The following is a 13,848-nucleotide window of genomic DNA, read 5'->3' as shown; positions in this document are numbered from 1 at the left end:
TTTTCTTTTTTCTTCTATCTCCCATTATGTCTTTTTGTACTAATTTTTGAAAGGTAATAATTTTGGCTCCACCAAAATATCACTAAAACAGCCCATTGATTAAACAAAGACAACTTTATTCCTATGGCAGTAAGGAAGAACACTAACTTGACAGAGTCTTAGTAGCCTCTCAGAAGGGGCAGGGAAAAGTTGACATTTATGAAGTTTTGAAGTCTGGTTTAAGGCAGGCCTTCCAATGCTAGGGCTTGATCAGAATTGGATAAGGATAATAGTTTAGAGTTGGTGGACACAGCAAGGATTTTGAGGTGACAGATTCAAAGAGTGTTGGTGCCAGTCTTAGTGGCTCATGCCTGTAATCCCAGCACTTTGAGAGGCTGCTGAGGGGGGATCACTTGAGCCCAGGAGTTTGAGACCAGCGTAGATTACATAGTGAGACCCTTGACTCTACCAAAAAATAAAAAAATTAGCTGAGTGTGGTGATGCATGCCTGTAGTCCCAGCTACTCAGGAGACTAAGGAGGGAGGATCACTTGAGTCAAGGAGTTGGAGGCTGCAGTGAACTATGATCATGCCACTGCACTCCAGCCTGGGCAATAGAACGAGACCCTGTCTCAAAAAAAAAAAAAAAAAAAGAAAAAGAGAGAGAGAGAGAAAGAAAAAGAAAAAAACGATTCTTGGGGAGTAAACTGTCACTAGATGATCTCTATTGGTAAATCGGACAGTTTGATGTTTATTTTAACAGGTTCTGGGGGAAATAAATCCCAGAATAAACAAGGTTATTTGCTTCTTTTATTGCCTCATGAAAGAGGTCCCTTTTATAATAAAGTTTTATTTGTGAAGAGACTGAAAGAGTAATGTCTTGTAAATTTAAACAGTAAACTATGGTTTCAGTCCTCAGAAACCACTTTATTTTCCTTGTCTTATTTTCCTTCCTTTCTGTTGAATTTTTTTTTCTACTATAGCATTTTCCACTTACAAGGGTCTCTTTTCTTCTCAATGCTCCTTTTTAAAGCCTCCTTTCTTTGGGGAGAGTGGAGATATGATATCTTTTCCTAGCAACAAGAACAGACAGTAGGTATTTTTTAAACACATTTTCCTGCCAACTCCATTGCTTTGATTTCCTCTGAGTTCCATTTTGTTCATTCTGTCCTTCATGCTGGAGAAATTCCTTTATTGTCTGAAGGTGATCCTTTATAAGACAGTGACTAATCATAGGCATAAAGTATCAGTTAAACAAGATGAATAAGCTCTAGAGATCTGCAGCATGACAATGTGCCTATAGGCAAGAAAAACATGTCGTACACCTAACAATGTGTTAACAGGGTAGATTTCATGTTCAGTGTTTTTACCACAATAAATTAAACTAAAAAAAGGAACAGTGAGACCAATACCAGAGGTGAGGCAGAGTAGGAGGTTGGGTTGATCAGTGTAGAATGATCTTATTAAGCTTGGAATGTTTTCCCTGCTCTTGGGGTGGAACATTTTCCCAAAGAGGAATTTTCCAGTTTCCTGTGGGTTGAAGAGGGTAAGCTGGTTGCAGAATTCTCAGAGCTGAGTTGGAGAAGGGAGCTAGGTTGTCACTGTCTAATATTGGCTTTCGTTTAAGTCCCATTTTCTGTAAAGTATCCCTGCCCTCAACTATGGCTTTTTTTTCAGTCACTTTTCCCCTTTCAGAGATATCTAGCACCTCTAATACCCAAGCTTTTCTGGAGTTCTGGGAATTGGCTTGCTCTGAGTCTTTCATTAATAGTTTAATGGGTTATCACTCTGCTAGGTCAGTTTCCACCTTTCCATGGGCTTTACAACTCTTGAAGTGTAGTCACTGTCATCTTCTTACCCAGTTTCTTTGTCCTTGTTGGTTTATGCATTTTGAATATATTGACATTTAAGAAGGCTTTGGCTAGGCATCAGCGACAAGTGAATGTGCTCATTCGACCACATTTAACCAGGAGTCTGCATTATATTCCTAAGTTCGCCTCCAACTTCTAATTCTGTGATTTTAAATACATTTTAATTAAGGCAAGAGTGAGTACATAATTAGATACAAAGCTGGAGAGATTACGATTTCATGCAAATGAGATGGAAAAATAGAGGTAATTAGCTTTAGCTTTTCAATAATCAGTCTAGGGGAAGCTTCATGGAAGAGGTATTTTAATAACTGAACCTGAACCCTTTCTCTCTTTCTCCCTTAAGAGCAGCATGGATGAACCAAAGAGAAGTTGAGGTAGCCAGCAGCAATTTTGATCTTGATCCAGACTGCAAAAACAAATTACCATCAAGATTTAGGAAGGAAGAAGAGACAATATTTTAAAAAACCTGAAAATCCCATAGGGAGAAACTGCATGTGCCTGACTAAGGCAATGCTAATAGGAATAGAAAGAAAGCATGGATAGATACTTACAGGACATGATTTTGCATTTTTTAAAGTAATGAATCAAGGGCTGGGCGTGGTAGCTCACACCTGTAATCCCAGAGCTTTGGGAGGCTGAGGCAGAGGATCACTTGAGGCCCAGAGTTCAAGACCAGCCTGGGTGACATATAGAGACTCCATCTCCACAAAAAACTTAAAAATTCACTGGACATGGTGGTGCATGCCTGTAGTCCTAGCTACTTGGGAAGTTGAGGGGGAAGGCTTGCTTGAGCCCAGGAGTTTGAGTCTGCAATGAGCTATGACTGTGCTGCTGCCCTCTCGCCTAGGCGACAGAGCAAGACCCTGACTCTAAAATTTAAAAATACATAAAAATAAATAATGAATAAAAATTGGTAAATTAATAAATTTACTGAATACCTATATTATAAGTAAAGAGTACACTGTACTAGATGTAATAAGAAAGAGAAAAAAGAATTGTGCTCAGAAGTTGGTGATATTCTTAAATAATAAATATTTTCAATATTGTTGGGTAATTTATGACTTGAGAACAATTACAAAGTGACAAGTTAATGAAAAGCTTAGAAGATTTCAGTACAAATTAATAGTGGACATGCAAGAATGATTCAAAAAGGAACTTAGGAAAACAGTCTCATTTATAATAGCATCCAAAAGAATAAAATATCTAGGAATAAATTTAACCAAGGAGGTGAAAGCCTTGTGCACTGAAAACTACAATACATTGCTGGAAGAAAGTTAAGAAGACATCAATAAATGAAAAGATATCTCATATTCATCTATTGGAAATTGGAATATTTAATATTGTTAAGACAGCAATGCTACCCAAAGTGATCTACATATTCAATGCAATTCCTATAAAAATTCCAATGCCTTTTTTTTTGCAGAAATGGAAAAGTTGATCCTGTCAAATTCATAGGGAATTGCAAGGGGCCCTGATTATCTAAAATAATATCAAAAAAATAACACAGTTGGAAGACTCATAGTTTCCAATTGCAAAACTTACTACATAGCTACAGTAATCAAAAGAGTGTGTGGTATTGGCATAAGGACAGAGATAAACATCAATGGAATAGAATTGAGAGTCCAGAAGTAAACCCATACATCTATGGACAATTGATTTTCAACAAGGGTGACAAGACCATTTGATGGGGAAGAAGTAATCTTTTCAACAAATGGTTCTGGGAAAACTGGATATCCACATCCAAAAGAATGACACTTTTTGGACCCCTACCTCACACCATATACAAAAAGTAACTCAAAATGGATTAAAAAAAAAAAAAAAAGACCGGATGTAGTGGCTCACACCTGTAAATCCAGCACTTTGGGAGGCTGAGGCAGGTGGATCACCTGAGGTCAGGAGTTCAAGACCAGTCTGGCCAACATGCTGAAACACTGTCTCTACTAAAAATACAAAAATTAGCCGGCGTGCTGGTAAATGCCTGTAATCCCAGCTACTTGGGAGGCTGAGGCAGGAGAATGGCTTGAACTCAGGAGGCAGAGAGGTTGCAGTGAGCTGAGATCATGCCATCATGCTCTATCCTGGGCAACAGAGCCAGAGTGAGACTCTGTCTCAAAAAAAAAACCTAAATGTAGAAACAAAAACTGCTAAACTCTTAGAAAAAAGGATCAAGGTAAATTTTTATCAGTTTGGATTTGGCAATGAATTCTTAGATATGGCACCAAAAGCACAAGCAATAAGAGAAAAACACAGGTAAAATGGACTGTGTCTAAATTTGAAACTTTTACGTCAGGACATTACCAAGAAAGTGAAAAGACAACCTAAAGAATGGGACATTTGCAACTCATATATCTGCTAAGTGCCTGGTATCAAAAATGTACTTTTAAAAACTCTTACAGCTCAACAAAAAAGACAAGCAACTCAGTTTAAAAATGGGCAGAGTGCTTAAGCAGATATTTCTTCAAAGAAGATATACCAGTGGGCAACAGCCACATAAAAAGATGCTCAACATCATTAGTCATTAGGGAAATGTAAATCAAAACCACAATGAGATACCACTTCAAACCCACTAGGATTGCTATAATTAAAAAACCAAAACCAAACAACAACAACAACAACAACAAAAACCCCAGAAAACAGTAAGTATTGCTAAGGAGTTAGAGAAATTGGAACTCTTGTACATTGCTGATGGAATATAAAATGGTGCAACCATGGTTAAAAACCATTTGGTGGTTTCTCAAAAAATAAAACATGGAATTACCCTATGACCCAGCAATTGTACTTCAAGGTACATACTGCAAAGAATTGACAACAGATACTTAAACAAATACATGTACATGGATGTTCACAGCAAGACTATTCACAATAGCCAAAAGATGGAAACAAACCACATGTCCATAAAAGAATGAATGAATAAATAAAATGTGACATATGCATATAATAGAATATTATTCAGCCATAAAAAAGGAACAAAGGACTGATACATGCTACAACATGGAGGTACCTTGAAAACATTATGCTAAGTAGAATAAATCAGACACGAAGGTCATATATGGGTTTCATTTATATGTAATATTCAGAATAGAAAAATCATTACGGATAGAAAGCAGATTGGTTGTTCCAGGGGCTAAAAGAGGGTAGAATGAGGAGTGACTGCTTAATGGGTAAAGGGTTTTCTTTTGGGCTAATGAAAATGTTTTGAAACTATATAGAGGTGGTACACATTGTGAATGTTCTAAACGGCACTGAATTGTATACTTTAAAATGATTAATATGGCCAGGTGCGGTGGCTCACATCTACAATCCCAGCACTTTGGGAAGCCAAGGTAGGAGGATCCCTTGAGATCAGGAGTCCAAGACCAGCCTGGGCAATGTGGCGAAACCCTGTCTCTACAGAAAATACAAAAGTTAGCACATAGTGGCACACAACTGTGGTGCCAGCTACTCTAGGGCTGAGGCAGGAGGATTGCTTGAGCCTGGGAGGTTGAGGCTATAATGAGCTATGGCCCCACTACACTCCAGCCTGAGTAACAGAGAGAGACCTTGCCTCAAAAAATAAAATGATTAATGTTATGCTATGGATGTCATGTCAATTAAAAAAAAAAAAAAGAGTGAAGAAGATGCCGACGGACCTATGTTTTTAAAGCCTTAAAAGTGGAGAAAAATGGAGTGAAGCAAATTCAAATACAAAGCCAAAACAAAACAAGCGTGTATAACACTGATAATTTCACCCTGAAAATAAAAATGGATATGGACACTAACAAGTAAAAAAGATAGAGTATACACAATCACAAAAAAAGCAAATCAAAAAATTTTCTGTGAGCAGTACTCTGGGAATGCCGGCTGAATAGATGAAACACGTAACTGTTATTTTAAAAATTTCACTGCCATGCTAAAGGGCAGGAAACCTAGGCAAAATAGAGATAGGGAAGAACCCTGCTTTCCTGAGAACCTAGAAAGTTAAGTGATATCCTGGCTTGAAATGGATACAGCATAGACTAAAAGAGAAAAATCATCCTAAGGATCAGGACCTACAGATAAGACATTATAGTAAGAGATGGGAAGGAAGACAGTGAATGCCTAAGATAGACTAAAGCTTGGGGGCCTTGAGTAGTAGGGAATACAACATATAAAACCCAGAAGTGCCAGCAATTGATATCCCAGTAATTTCCAGCTTTACATCCCAAATTCTTCCCATCCCTGCCTAATAGCCTATTCCACAACAGTCATGGCAAAATCTACTGCTACAGCCAGGGCTTTAAGGTCAGCATTCTTTAACTCCTAGTTTAGCAGGGAAGCTCAAAATATAAATTTTTCTTGAAACTAAAGTACTCTATTGGACCAGCCAGAGGGGATGAGCTTAAGGTGGGGAAGTAGATTTACGTGCCATTCATAAGGAGTATAGATATTTGAATTTCCAAAAAATATAAAGAGCCTTAGACTTAAGAAATAGGAACTGTGGTGTGTTTAATTAAAAAAAAAAAAAATCCCTGCCACTCTTGGTTAAACAGGTGGGTTTTAAAGCCAGAGCTCCTGGGATCAAATGCCAACTCCACCATTTATTAGCAACTTCATCACTCTTCGCTTGTTTCCTCATTTGCAAGAAGTAGATAATAACAGTATGTAAAGCTTAGGTTTTTGAAGACTGTATGTAAGATATGCATGGCATCTGGTACTTGCTAAGGTCTCAACACATGTTACTTTCACTTTTCTGATCATTCTGTTTCCCGTTGAGGAGAGCTGCTCCCAGATTTGCTTTAAATAGGAGACTGAGCTGGACATGGTGGTTCACATCTGTAATCGCAGCACTTTGGGAGGCTGAGGGGGGAGGATAACTTGAGTCCAGGAGTTGGAAGCCAGCCTGGGCAACATAGTCAGTCCCCATGTCTAAAACATATTTTCAAACAATTAGCTGGAGGTCGTGGTGCATGCCTGTAGTCTATCCCAGCTACTCAGGAGGCCAAGGTGGGAGGATCATTTGAGCCCAGGAGGTTGAGGCTGCAGTGAGCAATGATCATGCCACTCCACTCCAGCTTGGGTGACAGAGCGAGATCTATCTCTACAAATATAAAAAATTAACCAGGCATGGTGGCACAGGCATGTAATCTCAGCTACTCAGGAGACTGAGACAGGAGGTTGCTTGAGCCCAGGAGGTTGAGGCTGCAGTGAGCTGAGATCATTCCACTGTACTCCAGCCTTGGCTACAGAGCAAGACCCTGTCTCAAAAAAGAAAAAAAATTAAAAATTAAATAAATAGAAGACTGAGGCAGAATTAGAAATTCAGCCCTTCCTCTCCAAATTTCCTCTTTGTTCATGTGTGTGGGCCAAACTTTTAAAGAAGCCCAACAAATTGATTTGTAGCCAAAGACTGAGCTCCATGGTAATAATGGCAGTGGCTAACACTCCAAACTAACTGTGTGACAGCCACTATTATAGACTGATTTTTTATAATGACCCTGTGGGGTGGGTACATATTATCCCCGTTTTACAGATGAGAAAACTGAGTTACAGAGAGGCTAAGTATCTTGCCTAATATCAGCTATTGATAACGGCTATTAAATAGCAGTTAGGGTTAGAATCCAGGTAGTCTGTGTATTAGTCCATTTTCATGCTGCTTATAAAGACTTACCCAAGACTGGGAAGAAAAAGAGGTTTAAGTGGACTTAAAGTTCCACATGGCTGGGGAGGCCTCAGAATCATGGTGGGAGGTGAAAGGCACTTCTTACATGGCAGCAGCAAGAGAAGATGAGAAAGATGCAAAAGCAGAAACCCCTGATAAAATCATTAGATCTCATAAGACTTATTCACTACCATGAGAACAGTATGGAGAAAACTGCCCCCATGATTCCAATGATCTCCCACTGGGTCCCTCCCATAAGTATATGAGAATTATGGGAGCACAGTTCAAGTTGACATTTGTGTGAGAACACAGAGCAAAACCATATCATTCTGCCCCTGGCCCCTCCAAATCTTGTGTCCTCACTTTTCAAAACCAATCATGCCTTCCCAACAGTCCCCCAAGGTCTTAACGGATTTCAGCACTAACCCAAAAGTCCACAGTCCAAAGTCTCATCTGAAACAAGGCAAGTCCCTTCTGCCTATGAGTTTGTAAATCAAAAGCAAGCTAGTTACTTCCTAGATACAACGGGGGTACAGGTATTGGGTAAATACAGCCATTCCAAATGGGATAAATTGGCCAAAACAAAGGAGTTACAGGGCTCATGCAAGTTGGAAATCCAGCAGGGCAGTCAAATTTTAAAGCTCCAAAATAGCCAGGAACAGTGGTTCAGGCCTATAATTTCAGCACTTTGGAAGGCCGAGGCGGGTGGATCACCTGAGGTCAGGAGTTCAAGACCAGCCTGGCCAACATGGTGAAACCCTATCTCTACTAAAAATTCAAAAATTAGCCAGACATGGTGGTGGGTGCCTACTCAGGAGGCTGAGGCAGGAGAATTGCTTGAACCTAGGAGGCGGAGGTTGCAGTGAGCTGAGATCACGCCATTGTACTACAGCCTGGGCAACAAGAGTGAAACTCTGTCTCAAAAAATAAATAAATGAACAAATTAATTAATTAATTAATTAATTAAAAATAAAGCTCCAAAATGATCTCCTTTGACTCCAGGTCTCACATCCAGGTCACGCTGATGTAAGAGGTGGGTTCCCATGGTTTTGGACAGCTCCATCCCTGTGACTTTGCAGGGTATAGCCTCCCTCCTGGCTGATTTCATGGGCCAGCATTGAGTGTCTGTGGTTTTTCCAGGAGCACAGTGCAAGCTGTCAGTGGATCTACTATTCTGGGGTCTGGAGGATGGTGGACCTCTTCTCACAGCTCCACTAGGTGGTGACCCAGTAGGGACTCTGTGGGGGCTTCAACCCCACATTTCCCTTCTGGCTGCCCTAGCAGAGGTTCTCCATGAGGGCCCTGCCCCTGCAGCAAACTTCTGCCTGGGCATCCAGTCATTTCCATACATCTTCTGAAATCTAGTCAGAGGTTCCCAAACCCCAATTCTTCACTTCTGTGCACCTGCAGGCTCAACACCACATGGAAGCTGCCAAGGCTTGGGGCTTGCACCCTCTGAAGCCATGGCCTGAGCTCCATGTTGGCCCTTTTCAGCCATGGCTGGAGCAGCTGGGATGCAGGGCACCAAGTCCCTAGACTGCACACAGCACAGGGACCCTGGGCCCTGCCCACAAAACCATTTTTTCTTCCTAGACCTCTGGGTCTTTGATGGGAGAGCCTGCTGCAAAGGTCTCTGACATGCTCTGGAGACATTTTCTCCATCATCTTGGGGATTAACATTTGGCTCCTTGTTACTTATGCAAATATCTGCTTGAATTTACAAATACCTGCTTGAATTCCTCCTCAGAAAATGAGATTTTCTTTCTTTTTTTTTTCTGATGGAGTCTCACTCTGTTGCCCATGCTGGAGTGCAATGGTGTAATCTTGGCTTACTGCCACCTCCATCTCCTGGGTTCAAGTGATTCTCTTGCCTCAGCCTCCCGAGTAGCTGGGATTACAGGTGTGAGCCACCATGCCTGGCTAATTTTTGTATTTTTAGTAGAGATGGGGTTTCACCATGTTGGCCAGGGTAGTCTAGAATTCCTGACCTCAAGGGATCTGCCCACCTCAGCCTCCCAAAGTGCTGGGATTACAGGCATGAGTTGCTGCGCCCAGCTAGGATTCTTTTCTATCGCACTGTCAGGCTGCACATTTTCTGAACTTTTATGCTCTGCTTCCCTTTTAAAACTGAATGCCTTTAACAGCACCCAAGTCACCTCTTGAATGCTTTGCTGCTTAGAAATTTCTTCCGCCAGATGCCCTAAATCATCTCTCTCAAGTTCAAAGTTCCACAAATCCCTAGGGCAGGGGCAAAATGCCGCCAGTCCCTTTGCTAAAACATAACAAAAGTCACATTTGCTCCAGTTCCCAACAAGTTCCTCATCTCTATCTGAGACCACCTTAGCCTGGACCTTATTGTTCATATCACTACCAGCATTTTTGTCAAAGTCATTCAACACATCTCTAGGACGTTCCAAACTTTCTCACATTTTCCTGTCTTCTTTCAGCCCTCCAAACTGTTCCAACCTCTGCCTGTTACCCCGTTCCAAAGTTGCTTCCACATTTTCAGGTATCTTTTCAGCAACACCCCACTCAACTGGTACCAATTTACTGTATTAGTCCATTTTCATGCTGCTGATAAAGACATACCCAAGACTGGGAAGAAAAAGAGGTTTAATTGGACTTACATTTCCACAAGGTTGGCAAGGCCTCAGAATCATTGTGGGAGGCGAAAGGCACTTCTTACATGGTGGTGGCAAGAGAAAATGAGGAAGATACAAAAGCAGAAACCCCTGATAAAACCATCAGATCTCATGAGACTTATTCACTACCATGAGAACAGTATGGGAGAAACTGCCCCCATGACTCCACTTATCTCCCACTGGGTCCCTCCCATGACATGTGGGAATTATGGGAATACAATTCAAGATGAGATTTGGGTGGGGAACAGATCCAAACCATATCAGTCTGGCTCCAGTGAGCATGCTCCAAACCCACTACAACCACTGTCTCTGGAAGCCTAGTATGAACATGGCTATAAATCAAGAAGCAAATTACTGAGGCTTCCCTCTTTCTTTGAGTCAAGTTTCAAAGACATGGGAGATGGGGGAGAAGGATGAGGAAGGGGATCAAAGGTTTTTTTTTGTTTTGGTGCTGTGTTCTCTGAGCTTGGTGGGTTGAATGATGAAGTGGTGATATAGTTTGGATATTTGTTCTCTCCAAATCTCATATTGAAATTGATCTCCAGTGTTAGACGTGGGGCCTGGTGGGAGACATTTGAGTCAGGAAGGTGGATTCCTCATGAGGGACTTGGTGTCATCCTCACTGTAATGAGTGAGTTCTCTATTAGCTCACAGGAGAGCTGATTATTTAAAAGAGCACGGCACTCCTGTCCCCTCTCTTGTTCCCTCCCTCACCATGTGACTCACCTGCTCCCCTTTCACCTCCAGCATGGTTGGAAGCCTCCTGAGGTCCTGACCAGAAGTAGATGCTGGTACCATGCTTCTTGTACAGCCTGCAGAACAGTGGACCAAATAAACCTCTTCTTATAAATTACCTCAGGTATTCCTTTACAGTAATGCAAAACAGACTCAGACAGGTGGGTTCACTGAGTAAACATACAGGATGTGAGTATTCTTTTGAAATCATTCTTTAAAACTTACTTGCTAAAATATTAATAGGAAAATTATTAAATGATCTCTTATTAAAATGGAAAAAGATGGCCAGGCATGGTGGCTCACGCCTGTAATCCCAGCACTTTGGGAGGCCAAGGCGGGTGGATCACCTGAGGTCGGGAGTTCAAGACCAGCCTGACCAACAAGGAGAAACACCATCGCTAGTAAAAATACAAAATTAGCCAGGCATGGTGGCACATGCCTGTAATCCCAGCTACTCGGGAGGCTGAAGCAGGAGAATCGCTTGAACCTGGGAGGCGGAGGCTGTGGTGAGCCAAGATCGTGCCTGAGTAACAAGAGCAAAACTCCATCTCGAAAAAATAAAAAATAAACAAGGAAAAAGACATGACTCTTTAATACTAAACCATAGTGAAGAATTTTAAAGAGCAGCATACCCCAGAAGTTTGTAAATAGAAAGTATTTTTGTTTCTATATTAATAGTTAAAGAGATATGTAACAGCTGTGTAAATGTGGGAGTGGGGGGACTGCCCATTAAGTTTATACACTTCTTTCAAATGATTCTGTAGTTACATGAATTTCAGCTCACCCTCAAAATGTCTAGAAATAGAGTTTTTCCCCACAAGTGCTATTCTTTGCTATACCACATTACGTCATACAATTTATAGAATGACCATGAGGAATTAAAATGTTAAGATTTTATTTGATATGGTAATTTTTATTATTTCAAACCTAATTCAGGTAGGATCCACAGACAATTTTAAATATTGTTGAGGAAGTTTTCATTATTAGGATACAGTGAACCAAAACCAAACATTAACATTTTCTATTAGAGATCTTGGTGAATTGATTGTAGAACGGGAAGTCACCAGCTCTGCCAACAAAAAGGTAGCCTGAATGAGGAATGCTGAGGAAATGGACCAGTCTTACGCATGGTGGTCTGCTTAAACTCCAAAGTCTTTTCCACCTAGGGACTGGCAAAAGATGGTGCCCTCTAGAGAAGTGCTACAGTGAAAAGAGAACGTAATGCATGGTGGTTCAGACTGATACAAAGCAATGAGACTGTATTAGTAAGCTGAGCAGCTAGGGAAAGCCTTCAGCAATGACTTCATGAACAAAAATTTATTTTCCCTTCCATACCCCAGATTACACCAATAAGAAGCTCTGTAAAGTGTGCAGTAAAAACCACTTCCTTCAATTCTACCCCTGTCGGGGAATCACTCCCTGTCGGGGAATCACTCCCCAGGCTTTGTCAAAATCAAGTTTATGCTTTGCAGTTTTATTTATTTCATGGGCTTTCATCTTAAAAATTGAGTTAGCTATCCTCAGGTCTCATTACTTTTGTTTTTTCCTTATTTTTAAATCACCAGATCTTGTGAGACTCATTGCTCTTGAGGAAAAGAGGACAGAGACCCGGGCTTAATGTCCAAAATTAATTAATTGGGTAAAAAGAGTTCTTTCAGATTCTACATGCTAACAGTCTTCATTATGGGGCCTTAGGCAAACAGTTAATTCTGGCTCTGGAAGAGGAAGTGAGTAAGAGTGCTTTGTTCATTTTGGCATAATAATAATATACATCATTATTGTGACTACAACACATTGTGAACAAAAGTTAATTATTTTCATATTATTCTTATTATATTTGATCCTAATGATGACACGGAGCTGCAACAGGAACATGAGAATTTTTTTTTTTAAGGTTAGGTCAAAGATTATCCAGCTAAAGAATTCTATCAATGAGCCAAAGGGACTAGATTGGAGAACTAGATTGCCTTCCTTCATGTTAACCTAAAAATTCAACACAGCACCCTGCAACTCTTCCCGTATGGAGCCATGATTATGAACATAATACCCCTATTGTAACTGCCATTTATTTGCTTTTAATTCCCAAATCTAGATCTCCAGCTCAGATTTCCTATCCCAAACTCTAAACTCCAACTGCCTTCTTCATGTCTGCCTGCCTGGCTGCCCTGGTGTCCCACAGGCATCTCCAACTCAACATGTCCAAAATGGAATTAACTTGTCTCCTCCCTCACTCCATCCCAGAACTACTCCTTCAGTTTTCAGTGAATGAATAGTACCCGCTTAGACCCAAGGCAAATTAGAGAACATTCCAAATCCCTTGCTCCCCGCGCTGCCCTCCCTTTTTACTCCTAATTAGTGGTCAGCCATACTGACTCCACTTGGTTCCAGTTATCAGCCACTTGAATAAATGGTTACTACTGATGTTCTTAGGTTGGGTTCCCTAAAAACAGAATTTGAAAGCAGGTGTGGGGTACACATGATCTATCAAGGCACTGAATTCCTCGAAGAACCTATAAGGGAAGGAGAGAAGATGAACAGGGAAAGGGAAAGAGCCTAGCCAGGATGTGTGATCTCAGGTAAAGTCCATCATGGCCTGATCCACAGGTGAGGGATCTGAAGTATTAACCACACAGCAGGGCTGTCTCCCACTTGAGGCAAGGGGACCAGCCTTTTTTACCCTCCTCTGCCCCCTGCAACAGTCAGTCACTCAGTGCCAGAGTTTGGGTGGAGTCATTATGTGCCTAGAGTTCTGCAGTTCTCCATGTACTTTTCCATGAATGTATACCAATACTTCTAATTCCAATCCAACATCTCAGGGCTCCTTCAAACTTAGCTTCTTTCTGTATTTCACCTTCTCTGATGGTGAGAAATCTCTAATACCTTAAATATATTGAATTATTTGTTCAATCAATTTTCTTATTTGCTCAATGTAAACAGTCTCGTTGCCCTGTTGGTGGCATCCTCTGTCCAACACCTATGTATGCCATCTCTGTGTTCTCAGGCAC

The 13,848-nt window shown here is 40.9% G+C and overlaps 1 long non-coding RNA gene across 1 annotated transcript in view; it reads right to left on the bottom strand.

Annotated features, from left to right (window-relative positions):
• LOC131381158 (uncharacterized) overlaps positions 1 to 13,848 on the bottom strand; it is a 35,787-nt gene that overhangs the window by 8,136 nt on the left and 13,803 nt on the right. Inside the window, exon 2 of the long non-coding RNA XR_009209660.1 lies at positions 10,835 to 10,920. This is a non-coding gene — a long non-coding RNA (uncharacterized LOC131381158). The remainder of the gene's footprint in view (positions 1 to 10,834; positions 10,921 to 13,848) is intronic.

Source organism: Hylobates moloch, unplaced genomic scaffold (genome assembly GCF_009828535.3).
Source record: "Hylobates moloch isolate HMO894 unplaced genomic scaffold, HMol_V3 SCAFFOLD_14, whole genome shotgun sequence".
Lineage (NCBI taxonomy): Eukaryota > Metazoa > Chordata > Mammalia > Primates > Hylobatidae > Hylobates > Hylobates moloch.
Note: the sequence above shows the minus strand (reverse complement) of the source record. Positions and strands in the feature narration are given on the sequence as shown.